The sequence below is a fragment of the Macrotis lagotis genome, chromosome 6 (assembly GCF_037893015.1).
Source record: "Macrotis lagotis isolate mMagLag1 chromosome 6, bilby.v1.9.chrom.fasta, whole genome shotgun sequence".
In the NCBI taxonomy this organism is placed as follows: Eukaryota; Metazoa; Chordata; class Mammalia; order Peramelemorphia; family Peramelidae; genus Macrotis; species Macrotis lagotis.
Window position 1 is genome coordinate 145001951 of NC_133663.1, and position 17124 is coordinate 145019074.

Consider the following 17124-nt stretch of genomic DNA (forward strand, 5'->3'; position numbering starts at 1 on the left):
TAACCAATTGAAAAACGAATGAAACTCTTCAAAAAATAAAATTTGCCAACTAGAAAAGTAAACACAAATGTTAGTTGAAGAAAATAAAACCCCTAAAATACGAACTGAACAAATAGAAACCAATGAATTTATGAGAATACAAGATTCCATCTAACAAAATGAAAAACCTGAAAAAAATTTGAAGAAAACGTAAAGTACCTTTTAAAAAAATAAAATACCTGGAAAATAGATCCAGGAGGGAAACTTTTCAAATCATTGAACAATAGAAAGCCTAAATCAATGAAAGAATGTGGAAAACATCTTGCAGGAAATTATCAGAGAAAACTGTCCAAATCTGCCAGAACATGAAAACAAAGTAGCCATTGAAAGGGTACACAGAACTCCTCCAGAAAGAAATACCAAGATGAAAAATTCTAAGAGCTATTAACCAAATTTCATAATTCTCAAATAAAGGAAAAAATACTTCAAGTAGCAAAAGGAAACAATTTAAATACAAAGGAGATACAATCAGACTTACATAGAAATTATCAGTCTCAGTAATGAAGATTCAGAGGACCCAGAATGCCATATATTGGAGAGCAAAAGACCTTGTATTACAACCCAGACTTTACAACCCTGCAAAATTCAATATAAAATGTCAGGGGAGATAATCTATGAATCATTGGTCTACTAGAAAGCCTGGACCAGCAAAAGAACCTGGAAAACATAATGCAGGAAATTATAAGGGAAAACTGCCCCAATCTACTAGAACAAGATAACAATATAACAATGGAAAGAACCTACAGAACCTCTCCAGAAAGAAACCTCAAGATAAAAAACTCCAAGGGCCTTTGTAGCCAAATTCCAGAACCCTCAAGTAAAAGAGTGAATATTACAAGGAGGAAAAATGAAAACATTTCAAATACAAAGGGAAAACAATCAGACTAACACAAGTGCTATCAGACTCAGCATTGAAGGATCAGAAGAACTGAAATAACATATTGTGGAGAGCTAAGGACGTGGGATTACAACCCTGCAAAATTCAGCATATACTGTGAAGGAAAAAGATGGATATTTTATGAAATGCAGGACTTTCAGAATTTCCTGATGCAACGACCAGAACTGAACAGAGAATTCAATTACTAAATACATGACTGGAGAGTCACACAAAAAAGGTAAATGTAAAAAGGGAATGAAAAAAACAAAATTGTTTTAAACAAATGTTGGTTCCTAAAAGGGAAGATATAACAATTCTAATTGTTTAGAACTTTACATCATTAAAGATTATTAGATGGTAGAATATAATTGAAGACAATGAACCTAAAAGATATAAATATATTGGGGTCTTGTATCTCAGTTGAAGAGATTCAAGATCACAATACTATGTCTGAGACAAAAAGCCCTGAAAAAAGCAGGGTTGTAAACTTAAGTGTTTTATTGTACTTTGACTCACTTTAATCACCTTGTCTAATGAGGGCATCATAAACTGCAAGGACCTAAGACAATGTCTCTGTTACTTATAATCATTTGTAAGGTTCTCAGGAGAGAGCTCCCAAGACTCCCAGTACTTTGAGATCTTCAAGATGCTTTCAGTTAACTAGATCAGGGTTTGAATTATCTAATGTTTCATTTAAGATGGGGTTAAGTACCCTGAATGGGGAGGGTGAGAGGTAAAGTGTGAAAGAAAATAAGTCTGTGGGGAAGAGCATAAATAGGTCAAGAAATAATATGGTTTTGGATGATACATTGGCTTGTAAGGAGGATTGTGTATATTAGAAAGATATTTGAAAAGGGAGTAAGATAAAATACTGATTATAATTATAATTTGATGCAGTTTAAGTCAATGTTGATTATCAAGCAGTCAAGTAAACAATTTGTGATGATATCTTAATAACAAGAATTTATCAAGAAATCACATAATCGAACTGTGATTGATGATACCTGGTTAATAATATTAGAGTACAAAGGGAAGAGGCACAAAGATTAATAATTTTAGAGGGAAAAAAGGGAGAATGTTTATGCTGAATAACTTCTATTCAATAGATTTAACCCAGTGAGGCAATAAGATATATTCCCACTTATAATTTTCAATCTGGTATGGCTAAGCTTCCTTCTTTTGCAGTTTTTTTCATTGAATCCCTGGAAATTCTTGACTTTTTATTTCTCTATATACATTTACTTAGCATTTTTTCTAACTAAGTAATTTTTTTGGAATTTTTATTGGTAGGGCACTAAATAGGAAGTGTAGCTTGGGTAGAATCGTCTTTTTTTTTATTATATTAACTCAACCTATCCATGAACAGTTGATGTTTGCCCAGGCATTTAAATATGATTTTATTTGTGTGAGAAGTGTTTTGTAATTGTTTCCAAAAAGTTTTTGAGTCTGCCTTGGCAGGTAGAATCCCGGGTATTTTATTTTGTCTGAAGTTACGTGGAATAGAATTTCTCTTTCTAGCTCTTCTGCTGTATATTGTTAGTCATATATAGAAATGTTAAGGATCTATGATGGTTTACTTTATATCATGCTACATTGCTAAAGTTGCTATTTATTTCTAATAGCTTTTAGATGACTTTTTGGGATTCTCTAGGTACTATCATGTCATCTGCAAAGAGTGAGAGTTTTGTCTCCTTTCCTATTGTAAATTCTTCAATTTATTTTCCTTCTCTTATTGCTGAGGCTAACATTTATAATGCGGTATTGAATAATAGTGGTGATAATGGGCATCCTTATTTTACCCCTGATCCTATTGGGAATCCCTCAAGCCTATCCCCATTACATATAAAGCTTTTTGATGGTTTCAGATAGATATTGTTTATTATTCTAAGGAACAAATAATTTTTTCCTACACTCTAGTGTTTTTATTTGGAATGGGTGCTGTATTTTGTCAAAAGTTTTCTCATCATCTACTGATATGATCATATGATTTCTGATAGGCATGTTATTGATATAATTGATTATACTAACAATTTTCCTAATATTGAACCAACTCTACATTCCTGGGATAAATGCTACTTGATTATAATGTATTTTCCTAGTGATAACTTGTTGTAATTGTTTTACTAAGATTTTATTTTAGATTTTAGCACCTATAATCATCAGGGAAATAGGTCTATAAATTGCCTTCTCTGTTTTAACTCTTCCTGGTTTAGGTATCAGCACCATATTGGTGCCATAGAAAGAGGTAGGTAGAGTTCTGTCTTCACCTATTTTACCAGAGTTTATAGAGAATTGGAAGCAATTGTTCCTTCAGTGTTTGATGGAATACACTTATGGATCCATATGGTCCTGTAAATTTTTTTCTTAAGGAATTCAATAAAAGTTTGATTAATTGCTTTTCTTGAGGTAAAGTTATTTAGGTTTTTAGTTTCCTCTTCCTTTAATCTGGGCAACTTAAATTTTTGTAAATATTTATCAATTTAACTTTGATTGCAAAATTTATTTACATATAGTTGAGTAAATTAATTCCTGAATTATTACTTTAATTTCCTCCTCACTGGTGGTGAGTTCACCTTCTTCATTTATGATATTAGAATTTTGATTTTTCTTTCTTTTTTTAATCAAAATGGCCAGAGGTTTAACAATGTGATTATATTTTTTTCATATATCCAGTTCTTGGTTTTATTTATTAGTTCAATAGTTTTCTTGTTTGCAATATTATTAATTTCTCCTTTAATTTTTAGAATTTCTAATTTGGTATTTAATTGGGGTTTTTTAATTTTTGCTTTTTCTAATTTTTTTAATTGCATATTTAGTTCATTGATTCTTCTTTCTCTAATTTACTCATGTAAGCATATAAAGTTATAATAAATCCCCTGACAGCTGCCGTGAGTGTATCCCATATGTCTTGGTATGTTGTTTCATTATTGTCATTATTTAGGATGAAATAATTGCTTGTTTCTTTAATTCATTGCTTGATCCACCCATTCTTTAAATTGAGGTTCCTTAGTTTCCAATTAGTTCTGGGTCTATATCTCTCTGGCCCAGTATTGCTTAGGATTTTTATTTCATTATGATCTGAAAAAGGTATATTCACTATTTCTTCCTTTCTGCAATTGATTATTAGCTTTTTATGTCCTAGGGCATGGTCAATTTTTGTGTATGTGCCTTGTACTGCAAAAAAAATGTATTCCTTTCTATCCCCATTCAGTTTTACTCTGTAGGTCTATGATATGTAGGTTTTCTAACAATCTATTTACCTCCTTAACTTACTTCCTGTTTATTTTATGATTAGATTTACATAAATCTGAGAGTAGGAGGTTGAGGTCTCCCACTAGTAGTGTTTTGCTGTATATATCTTCCTGTAGCTCTTTCAACTACTCCTCTAAGAATTTGGATGCTGTACCATGGGATGCATACACATTTAGTATTGAAATTACTTTATTGTCTATGGCACATTTTAGGAGGATATAGTTTCCTTTCTTATCTCTTTTAATGCTATCTATTTTTCAAGATGCTTTGTCTGAGATAAGGATTGCTACCCCTGGTTTTTTCACTTCAACTGAAGCCAAATACATTTTACTCCAACCTTTTACCTTTACTCTATATGTATCTCTCTGCTTCAAATGAGTTTCTTGCAAGCAGCATATTGTAGGATTCTGGTTTTTGATCCAAGCTGCAATCCACTTACATTTTAAGGGAGCGTCCATTCTATTCCAATTCAAAGTTATAATTATTAACTCTTTATTGCCCTCCATGCTAACTTCCTTCTGTTTGTATTTTTCCCCTTTTTTCCCTTTATCCATATTCCCCAGTGTTTTTTTCCTGAATAGTACCACCTTCAGTGTGTTTGCCCTCTTATATCATCCGCCCTCCCTTTTTATTTCTCTTTCCCTCTCTTCCCTTCATTCTCTTAGTTCCCCTTGTTCTCCCCCTCCCTGTTCCCCCCCATCCCTTTCCCCTTTTAATGCTTGAAAGGTAAGATATGGTTCTTAACTTAACTAAGTGTGTTTAAGTTCATTTAAAGCCAAATCTGATTAGATGAATATTCAGGTGGTTCTTCAATTACAATAGGTCTTCTGTACCTCTTGATTTAATGAGATTTACCCCATTTAGTCTCCCTCCAAATTCACTTCTCCTTACTGTCCCTTTTTTTAAGGAGGTATTTTTCTTAAACCATTCTATCTGAATCACAGAAAAGTCATGAGCCTTCATCACTTCTGGCTAAGTATGTTTTCTCTCATAGAGTTACAATTGTCAAGAGTTATGAGTCTCTTTCTCCCAAGTGGGTATGGATCCAATTTGACCTTATTGGATTTTTTTTTTCTTTTCATGTGTCTCTTGAGTCTCCTGTTTGATGTCCAACTTTTCTATTTAGCTCTGGTCTTTTCATCATGAAATCTTGGAAGTCTCCTATTTCATTAAATGTCCATATTTTCTCCTGGAAGAGAAGTCTCAGTTTTGCTGGGTAGTGTATTCTCGGCTTCATTCAAAGCTCCCTTGCTCTTCCAAATATCTCATTCCATGCCCTTTGATCCCATAATGTTGATGCAGCCAGGTAATCCTTATTGCTTAATCCTTACTGTGGCTCCTTGTTATTTAAATTGTTTCTTTCTGGACACTTGAAGGATTTTTTCTTTTATTTCATAGTTCTGGAATTTCCTTACAACATTCCTTAGTGTTTTCATTTCAGGATGTCTTTCCAGGGGGATTGATGTATTCTTTCAATAACTATTTTTCATTTTGGTTCTATGATATCAGGGCAGATTTCCATCACTAAATCCGGTAATATTTAGTCCAGGCTTTTTTTTTTAAATCCTCATTGTTTGCAGGAAGGCCTATAATTCTCAGATTCTCTCATCTTGATCAGTTCTTGAATTCAGTGGTTTTGCTGAAGAGGTATTTTACATTTTCTTCTATTTTTTTGATCTTTTGCTTTTGTTTAACACAATCTTGTTTGCTCATGAAGTCATTAGTTTCTTCCTATTCCATTATATTTTTAGAGAAGAAGACTTTTCTTCATTTATATCACAACTGCTTTTCCGGTTGGTCAATTCAATTTTTTGAAGTTTTCCATTTGCCCAAGTGTAGTTTTGACAGAACCATTTTCTTTTTGCATTTGCCCAATTGAAGATCTGAGTTATTCTAATTTTGTACTTGTCCAATTGTATTTTTACAAGGATTTGTTTTCTTTTTGTGAGATGTTAATATTCTCTTGCAAGGTATTAATTTTTTCTTGATCTTCTTTTCCCAATTTTTCCAACTGATTTTTAAACTCCTTCCTGATTTCTTCAAGGAAGTCTCTCTGGGCTGGAAACCAATTCATATTCTCCTGAGCAGTGCTAGATCTCTCTGGGTAAGAATTTGTCTTTTCTAAGTATTTCTTCATGGGCCCCCCTTTTCTCTGGCCTTTTCTCATCTTTCTAGGATCTTGTTTTGGGGGTGAGCTGACTCTCAGAGGTTTGCTTTTGATGATCATAGAGGTTTTGTTCACTTGGTTTAGTATTTCCAAAGGTAGGCCAGTAAGGGCACTGGCTGCTTTATCTGAAGTGATTGAGGTCTCAGCAGCAGGGTCTGAGTTGATCTTGAACACTGGGCTGGGCCCTGCAGGAGGGAGTTAATCTCTTTCAATTGAGTGAACTCTGTTGCCCTGAGGGGTGGAGGATGTTGTTTATTGTTTGTTCTGGGCAAAGGGCTCTGCTGAAAGTATGGAGCTCTGGTCCCAGGTTCAGCTGATTTTTCTCCAGGCATGCTCTGAGACTCTGTGCTGGAACTCATCCTCCTGTAGCTCCTTTCCCCTCTGGGCCAAAGTCTTCACAGCTAAAGTTGGATCTTGTGCTTGCCACTCACTGAAGTCTCTATGGCTGAGGCTGGCCCTCTACCTTCTCCTTGCTGCCATCCCCATGCTAATCCTTTGCTCTCATTTCCTGGTTTACCCATGGTCCCCTGAAAGAGACTTTCTTGGTAGGTGTTATTCTAGCTTCTCTTTCTGGGTTTTGTTGATCAAATTTCTGGTAAGAGGTTTCTATCATGCTGTTTTTGAGGGGAAAGAGGTGCACTTATCATAGTGCCTGTCTTCTCTCCCCCATCTTAGCTGGAAGTCTCAGGAGTTATTTTCTTCGGAGAGCTTTTTTATTTCCTTTTCCAGTTGGCCAGTCTTGCTTTTTCAGGCATTCTTCCTCTCATTTGCCTATTGTTTTGCTTTTTTATATTTGGCCTAAAGTGGTTTTAAACATATTATTTTCTTCAGTATTTTTTTGTATTTCATGATTTTTCTGCATGGCTCTCATTTTTCCTCTAAATTTTTCCTCCACCTCCCTTAATTGCTTTTCAACAAACTTTTTTGAGCTCATCCACAATCTAAGCCCATTTTCTATTTCTCTTGGAGGTTTTGGATACAGAAGCTTCAATTTTGTGATCATCTGAGTATGTATTTTCATCTTCCATGGGACTAAAATAATTTTCTATGGTCAGATTCTATTTTTTCTGTTGTTTACTCATTTCCTCAACCACAGACTAATTTACATCACTTCCAAGGCTTTGGGTTTTTTTTTTTTTGGGGGGGGGACACTCCACTGGGACCTTTATTCCTCCAAGGTCTTATGCTCTCCTGCTTGTGCTTGATATGTAGATGACCCAGGCATTCCCCTCTACCCTGGAGCTGTGAGGAGGATCCCTGCAATCTTAGTATGGAAGGCCAAATTGCAAGCTGGATCTGAGTGTGGGTAAACAGCAGTCTTACCCCAGGGTGAGTATACAGATTTCTGAAGTCTCCCCTGCCCCCCTACTGTCTGTGGGCTATACTCTGAAGGCGCTGGTTTCTCTTGATTCTCCCTACAGATTATAATGCCAGGGCTCCTCACTTCACACTCATTCTGGTGTAGCAGAGTTCTTTCACTATCCCTTAAAGCTCTTCCCAGTGATCCCTGGGCTGAGCTGGGTTGGGCTGCACTATGACCAGGGCTTTTTTTCCAGCTCCCAGTCCTGACGAAACACACCTTTCCTGTGGAGCTTCTAAATTATCTTGGACTGGGAAAATGTATCACTCAGTCTTTCTGTGGGTTCTGCCCCTCTAAATTTTGATGGCTTTTGGAATTTTGGTGGGGAGGAGTTCGGGGGGAAATGCTGCCTTCATGCTGCCATCTTGGCTCCACCCCCCCATCACTACTATTAAAAGGGGAGATTACCAGTGTAATTGGATCAGTTTGCTCATATTTTTACCAAAAAAACTTTGATTAGTTTTCTATAAAATGCAATAACAGTGTTATTGGTGTTTCCTCATCTGTTGACATAAATGATATCATCTAGCAACAAAAAAGTTGCAACATCTATCTTGTCATGATCCCAGTATCAGTGTAGATTTTATAACCAGATAGTCAGACTTTTATTAGAAAGCTATTATGTCTTCTGTCCTATGCTAAGAGCTGAAAATACAAATATGAAAAGGAAAGACCTATCCTCAAGTAACTTGCCAACTAGTTGGAAAAAAAATGAAGGGAATTTACTTGGCTTCTGCAGCATATATACTAAAATTGGAATGATACAGAGATTAGCAACCCTCTGAGCAAGTAGGCCATGCAAATTCCTGAAGAAGGAATATGATGAATCAGTTAAGAAATGAAGAGATTGTTGACCTGGATGCCCTTCTTAAGTGGAGATTTGGGGAGGAGTTTTTTTTTTTTTGTCTTTTTAGTTGGGAAGAAGATATTAATCAGGAGGGAATACCAAAGCTGATGAAATCTTGCAGGGTGATAAAGAAGATGAAGTCAAGAGCTTATTACTAAATCATCTATCCCACTTACAGGTGAGTTTCCATAGTAATGAAGGCAGTGTTCAGAAAAGTCAGGTGAGAACCAGTTGTGTTTCATTGTGGAGTCAAGGCTTTAGAAGCTAAGCTACTGAATCCTTATAACATATCCTTTCTGACTTAGGACAAAATGAATCTCCTTTTGTTGACTGTTCAATGTGCCTCATTTCATTCCAACATTGAAATTGAATTAACAGTGTACAGGTGTTAAGTCAGTTTCTAATAACCTCTCAAATTACAGGCCAATTATATGTCTGATTAGGTTTTAATTTTAAAGCATTCATAGCTTGCATTGTAATACCAGATATCAGCAGGAACAAATGAATGTTAAAAAATCTCAAAAATGAAGATATTATCGATTAAATAACTATTGGATAAGATTCCAAAAAGCATTATTTATACTGTATTTTAAAATAATTTCAAATAAGTGTTGCAGTCCTCTTATCTGAATACTGCAAATACTATAAGCATAAAAAAAACAGATCTAAGTCTAATGATGATGGAATTTTTAATATTCCAAAGAAGACTTTTTTATTTGAAACATATCACAAGTGCAATAATATACAATTCTATTAATTATTGCATTTTAAGGTCATTTAATTTCAGCATAATTCTGTCTCAACTTAAATCTACTTAAATCTCTTCTAAGTGAAACTAAATATGTTTTCCAAAATAAAAATAATATGTAGTCATATCAATACATATTATTAATCACATGATGTTGCATGATTACATAATGCTATGTTTCCAGGAGCAAACAAACTAAAATAGTGTATCTTATGAAATCTTTGTACGTTGATGTCAAAATGCCAATTTGATACTATAAGTGTACTTTTTTAGTGTTTGCCTAAATTATAAATTATAGTTTTGAGTATCATTCTTTAGATCACATTAAATCAATGATTGAATACAATATTTATTTGGAAATAGGTACATTGATGAATATTTCAAGTGACTTACTGAATTCTGAAATCAAAGTTTAATGAGAATAAATCATTTAAAATAATTAATATTACAACATTTACTTTTAGAACTTTTCAATGGATAATAACAAATTTTAAAACAACCTAAAAATATCCTAAAAAGCCCCAGAGTCTAAAGTTCTAGAACAGCTATACAAAGATAATGTCTTCTCACAAGAAAGGAGAAAGAGAAATATTAGTTTCTCAGAACTTATAAAAACACACAAAAACCCTCCTACAGAAATATCTCATTTGGAATGAGCAAACATAATTTCACTATTCAGTAGCAGATATTAGATACATATCATTGGATTTCTTTAGTGTAGCTAAATATGTTTATCTTTGAATGCAATCTCTTTAATGATCAAGTTTTATAAGTGGAATGACAAAGATTCTTTGGGCAAAACCTGAATGAGCTCATGTGAAGATATATTGATAAAGATATTAGAAAATGACTGGATAAAATAAATTTGTTTATGGAAACAGAATAATTTGTGATGGTAATTCAGGATTATGGCATTGCCTCCAGAACTTTTTAAAATATCATTTTTTTAAGGAGACAAGATCTATTGATTGAGTTAGATTATTATATGAAGTGTATAGTGGTCACTATAGGTTGGTCACTATTTTTGTTTCATTCCCAGAAAAATATAAAAATGAAACTACAATTATGAAACAGAAACTTGCTTTCCTTAATAAAGTTGTGATTAAGCCCCATACTATAAATATACTCTCTACTCATCAAAAATAAATAAAATTAATGGAACCCAACCATAAATACAGACACAAATGTTGCTTGTGATTATCTATATATGATATTGATTGATAAAAATAACAATGATATTTTAATAAATGTCACATATGGCATATTTATAATATCCAGAATACATGTAATATGGATGGTCTCAGAATATAATTAACTAACTGAAGAAATTAAAAGCTGTTAAAAATTGGATAAGAACATGACATACCTGTTCTATCTGCTACTGGAATTTTCCCTAAAAAGTTTTCAGTGAGATCACAGACAATGACATTGCATTTCTTATTTGAATACAATTGTTTAATTTGTAACAACATTACATTTTTAGCAGGATATCAACTTCAGACAATTTCTATTTGTTATTCCTTTAAAAATGGGGATGTTAGCAATATTGATAATGGTAATCATAATTCTCTGTCATGCTCAACCCTCTTTCTTCATTTTTAAACTACCACCCCGCCCCAACCAAGAGGTAGGAGCAGTTATGTGAGACCTGGTCTGCAGCTCAAATGCAGCTCTCCCTTTCCATATCCATTATGCTACAATGAACAAAAAATTGGAGACAACCTGGCATAATGCCTAAAACTTAGTATTATAATTAATCTGCCACACTCTGTAACCCCTATGGCTAACAAACTCCTGCTGCATGTTACTTTATTCCTAAATTTTTAAAAATCATTTTTCTTTGTTAGGGTGCAATCCTCTTGAAAATAGGAATTATTTCATCTCTTTAACTCTGCTTCATATTTTTTGGTCTTGGGAATATCTACGTTTACACACAGGCTCAAACAATAAATGTATAACCTTGAACAAATAAAACTTTGCTGCAATTTTTTTCATATTTAAAAGTGGCATTATAGTGGTACTTATTTTAAAAATGTGAAAATTAAATTTATCTATTTGAATTAAGGTATTTAATCAAACAGTTTGTTCAACACATTTAAGAAGCATTATTAACTATTATTTCAATCTCTAATCAGCTAACACAACTAGCTTACAACCAATTTCTTTTATCTCATGATTATCTTCTACTTTCTCTTCAATTACACACTCAAGGCCTACTCACACCTTCCACTTTGTTTTTTTAATTCTTCCATAATGAATATTTCATGTCCCTTTTTCTATTCTTTCTCTTTACTTCATTTAGAGAAATATCAATTTCCCCACACATTGCTGGCCATTCATTTCATAACTTAATGCAATTTATCCTTTTTCTCCTGTAGTACTAGTTCTAGTGCAGAATGAAGAAGAGTTTCTCTTACTCCCCAGTGTCACTTCTAAATTGTCACCTTGCAAGGATTCCTTAATAATGTCTCCTTGTAATTTCATTCTATTAAAATTTATCTCCCAATCCAGTTTGTGGTAGTCTTGTCTATGAACCTAAGGAAATTTCTTCTTTTCCTTTAAAAAGAATTTGGTACCTCCTTACTTCTACATTTATACTCAAACATTTTAAAATTCATATCTATGCTACCTTAAACACTCTAATCTTTCTGTTCTTAAATGTCTTCAGGTCAATTAACCTCTGCCTCCATTCCCTCCCAGAAATGTATAGCCATCATCAAAATTTACCTTTCTTTCATTGTTTAATTTGGATAAACAAAAAACTCTGACATTTTTCTATTTGGCCATACCATCCTATTTTTCCTTGTGCCTTAAATCAGTATTAAACTTTTCATCCCTTAATTCCTCATTATTTTTTCAGAATCTTTCTCATGCACTGAAATAACTCACTCTCTTCTTGTCTTGAATCTTTAGTGAACCGCATCAATGCTACAATTTCCTTTTATTTTAAATCCATTTCCCCCTTTTCTTATATTAGCTAATCTCTTGAGAAAACAAAACTTTAAAATATCTCCACCAATATCATCCACTTCTACTGTTTCTTCTAGATGGAATTGGAGTAATGTCATGCTATTCAACTGATTTAGGTTCTTCAAATTTTGTATTATTCAACCTTCATTGTATCCTCATTGCATAAAGGCAATCGCTTAAATTCTTAATTGATACTTAAACAAAGGGTGAATATTGTTTTATCTCCACAAGATTTCTCATATTTGTCCCTTTACTTCAACTCACAAAGTCACAACCTTGGTTTATAGGCCCAACATCTCTCACTTACTTCTTGATCTGAACTATGAAGGAAGTTAAGAGGTAGAGTTCATTTTATTAGGACAGATCAAGCAAAGGCCAGAAAATGGGAGATGGAGTTTCATACATGGGTCATATCAAGTAATCTGTCTTTGAAAGGTCTTGATGCATAATAAATTCAGAAACAGTATACTTATTTAATTCAATTACAGTGATGATGATGATGATGATGATGATGATGATGAAATTGATGATGATAATATTTGTACTTTGTTCTGAAAGGGAACCATGACAGATCAAGGAAGTGGTGTCAAGACAAGCACAAGAATTGGATTTGAATGATGGGCTACTGTGCTAAGTCACCAGCTGCATTTTCACTTTCAAGTCTTCTGGATCCAGTGGCCAGATATGCATCAGGATGACTGGAGATGGCCCTGGATGTGAGGTCATCAGGTTTAAGTATTTTGCCCGTGGTCACACAGCTAGTAAGTGTCATGTGTCTGGGACTGGATTTGAACTCCCATCCTCCAGACTCCAAGGACAATGCACCATCCACTGTACCACCTAACTGCCTCTTCCAGTTATAATAGAATTAGTAAATCTAGCATATCCTAAACTCATTTGTATTTATAATATTATAAATAAATGGTGCTGGATAAAGATTTGCCTGTGAAAATCTACTTATCTTTCCCTCCCACACTTAAGCAGTAACAAAAAGAGATTCCTTTCTAAGTAGATGTTTTCCTTGATTGTCCTGACTCCATTTGTCTAGGAGAAAAGGTATGTTAATGAAACCAGTTATATTTTTCATATTATTTATTATGGTGATTGCTTTGCTTCATTTATACTCATCTACTATAATAGGTGATTTTTAAGTATGTTTGCACACATAAATGATTTTTTAAGAACGCATATATGTGTTTGTGTAATGTTTTTGGTAAGTCTTAGCTTTCTTGTCATCTTAAAGTGATGATAAAGTTATTCAATTAACCTTCATATATGGTTTACTGAAAACATATCTTTAATAATTTTCAACTCCCAAGTGAACTAAGAACTAAGGAGACTTGAATAAAAATTCAATGTGTCAGTTTGTGGTGAGGCCTAGTTATAAAACTTAGCTGGATCAGATTTAGTCTTCAGATATCCATGCATTTAAAAAAACTTACCAACAACCTAGGGTAATTCTAAAATGATAAATAGTTCCTTATTTGAGTCTTAAGTAGGAGTAAAGAAGCTTATTTTAAGTGTGAAGAAATTTACATGATGGAATTAATTACCAAGTCTTTTCCAATCTGTTATTTTATTTCCTTGCTGATCCTCTACTTTGGCAAAATACATAGACATATACACACAATCATATGTGTTTATGTAAGCCTATATAGATTTATGTAACTATGTATTTAAATGATGCTTTGTTTGTTCTTCATTCTTGACGAAAATCATGATATTAATTAGGTGATGCCATAACAGTTTATGAATTGGGTTTGAGTGAGAGGATGCTAAGTCACCAGCCTCACTTTCTCCTTGGGACAACTGGAGTTTGCCCTTGATGTGATGCAAACAGGGTTAAATGACTTGTCCAGGATCACACAGCTAGTGTCAAGAGTTTGAGACTGAATTCAAACTCCTGACCTCATGACTCTGAGACCAATGTTCTATCTACTGTACCACCTAATTTCACTGTATCTGTATATGTTGTGGTTATAACTGTAAGCAAAAACTGTATATTGTTTACTATCATTGTTAATATTATTATTATTTGTCTCAGGTAGCGTAAAGTGTTAGGTCTGGAATCAGAAATATCTGAATTCAAATCTGACCTCAAATATTAACTAACTGAAGGACTATGGACAAGTCACTTATCCTGTATTTGCCTCAGTTGCCTGTGCTGTTATGCATATCAAATGAAATATTAATTATAAAATTCTTATCACAGTGTACACCACATTTAGGAATCATATAATTGCTACATTATAATTTTTATAATAATAGTCATTATTTTTAGTCATATGCTGTAAATGAATAAATGTATTTATGTATTATATAGAGAAACTATATGACATAGTAGATAGTGCACTGGACCTGGGATTTTTAAATAGTACCTTAGATACTTCTTAGCAGTGTAACCCTGGGACATTCATTTAACCTTGCTTGCCTCACTTTTCTTATATGTAAACTGATATGGAGAAGAAACTTTTCTTTGCCAAGAAAATACCAAATGGGATCACAAAGAACGAACACAACTGAAAAACAATACTGAACATATTTATGTAAAATACACAGTTTTGTACACTATATATACATTTATATTTACATAAACATATGTATATTATGTACTTTTAATGCATATATATATATAATATATATATATTATATATATATATATACTTTAACTTTTACTTTATTCACCTCAATTTATGACTCCCTGGATTATTTATTAACCTAAGTCTAACAACTTTCTTATGCCAACAAAACTTCCTCCCTTAAGACTTCTCCTTCCTCCCTTCTTCCTTCCTGGAGTCTCCATTTCAGAAAGCAAATTCACCAGCAAAGCTTATTTCTAAATTGGTTCAGTCCATGACTCATTGCATCAATTCACCTTGTCCTAAGTCTAAGACATTCTCTTTCCCTTAACTCTAATTTGACTTTCTCCCATTAGAATATAAGTTCTCACAGGTCAAGGACTGTCATTTATTTTTAGTCCCTGTCTCATTCTTTATTTTTCTCCATCCCCTTCTGACCTCAACTATCATGCCCTAAGTCTTTATCCTAAAACCTGGCTCCAAACCTGGAATTAATACATTGGAAATACCTTCTACAGGAGTCTCCTCTCTCTCTCTGATTGGCTAAATCCTTCATTAAACTCCATTTAATAAGGATCCTTGTCACATTCCTCTAAAGCAGGAGTAGAGAATATCTGGTCCTTGGAGCCATATATTGTCCAAAAAATCATTTGCTGCCAAGGCAACTGCATGTGGGACTCAAAATTCAATTAATCTAAGAATGTTTTAGGGGTATATTAATTTATGTTTGATTGAGTATAGAAGACTAAATTTTAAGTTGATATTTTTATATGGCCTGACAAAGATGTAATAAATATCGAATGACCCTTGGCAAAAAAAAATCCCTATCCATGTTCTAGGTTTCATTCTGTTTTCCATCAGCTGGCAATTTTATCTCTCCCCTCCTCTACCTTCATATTTTTTTTTATATGTGGATATTTACCAATAGAATGTATATTAGGACAATGATAATTCTTTTCTTTCTTCTTGTATTTGTATTCCCAGCTCAGTGTCTGGAATGTAGTGAGGAACTAAAAAAAATGGTGTTTATCATCTATCTACCCATCTAACTCTCTCTCTCTCTCTCCCTTTCTGTCTGCCTTTTTATCTATCTATTCTTCTATTTACCTACCTACCCATCTATCTATTTCTACATTTTCCCCAGATTTTGCTTGTAATGAGTGTGTGGTCACACGCGTATGCACGTGTCTGTGTGTATTGTGTAAAAGACATCATCTACCACCTTCACACAGCAGAATTTTTTCATCAAATTACAATATCTCGGTAAAAATAAATTCATAGAAAAAATATGTTGGATTGAAATTACCTGTGTAACTAGTAAATCCATTCCAAAATAATCCATTCCAGAAAATAACTTTCTTTGGAGTATATTGATTAGATTCATCTTAGCCTTGTCTTAATTTTGCGGCTGTGAACATAATAATGACTTGAAATTGGTTTTCTTTGTTGTTTGTTTTTGCAAGGTAAGGGGGTTAAATGACTTGCCCAAGATCACACAACTAAGTATTAAGTGTCTGAGACCTGATTTGAATTCAAGTCCTCTTGACTCCATGATCAGTATTCTATTGATTGTGCCACCTAATTTCCCCATTGAATTGGCTTTCTTCAATGTGTCTAGTTGGTACATGACACTCAGTTCAGATGTTTGTCAACTGCTCTTGGGACACTTGGATGAATTTTCACTAGGTTCCTCTCTGGCAATAGGAGAGCACATATGCATACTCCCCTCAAGTAGTTGCTTCCCTATGGATTCCAACATGGAATTGTTTTATGGGAGAATGTTCTAGGATTAGAGCTGGCTTGCAAAAAAAATATAGGATAAAGTTAATTCTCAACTAATTTGAATATTTGCCATCCAAGATTTTTAAATTTATCAAATGTTTTCTAAAGATTGTTTAATTGAGGGGTGGCTAGGTGGCATAGTGGATAGAGCAATGGTCCTGGAGCCAGGAGTACCTGAGTTCAAATCTGGCCTCAGACACAGAATAAGTACCTAGCTGTGTGGCCTTGGGCAAGTCACTTAATCCCATTGCCTTGCAAAAACTAAAAAGAAAAGATTGTTTAATTGATTGAGCTTTTATCAAATTTAGTCAAAAACTTTGCTTGATTGGTTGTTTGGTTCATCTAAGCATTAGGTGTCATTCAAACCTAGCTCTTCAGTCATATAAACAGTATCATGACGGTATAGGAATCACCATATCAGTAAACATAGCCAATTTAGTAACTTTTCATTGAATCTAAATATACCAAATATAGATTTGGAGAAGAAATAGTAACTGTGGCTA

At 33.6% G+C, this 17124-nt stretch overlaps 1 long non-coding RNA gene across 1 annotated transcript; it reads left to right on the plus strand.

The window, feature by feature from the left end:
- Positions 1 to 620: 620 nt before the first annotated feature.
- Positions 621 to 13305, plus strand: LOC141491872 (uncharacterized). Its single transcript, XR_012469795.1, has 4 exons — positions 621 to 1154; positions 7548 to 7664; positions 8610 to 8720; positions 12819 to 13305. It is a non-coding gene; the product is annotated as an uncharacterized LOC141491872 (long non-coding RNA).
- The last annotated feature ends 3819 nt before the right edge of the window (positions 13306 to 17124 follow it).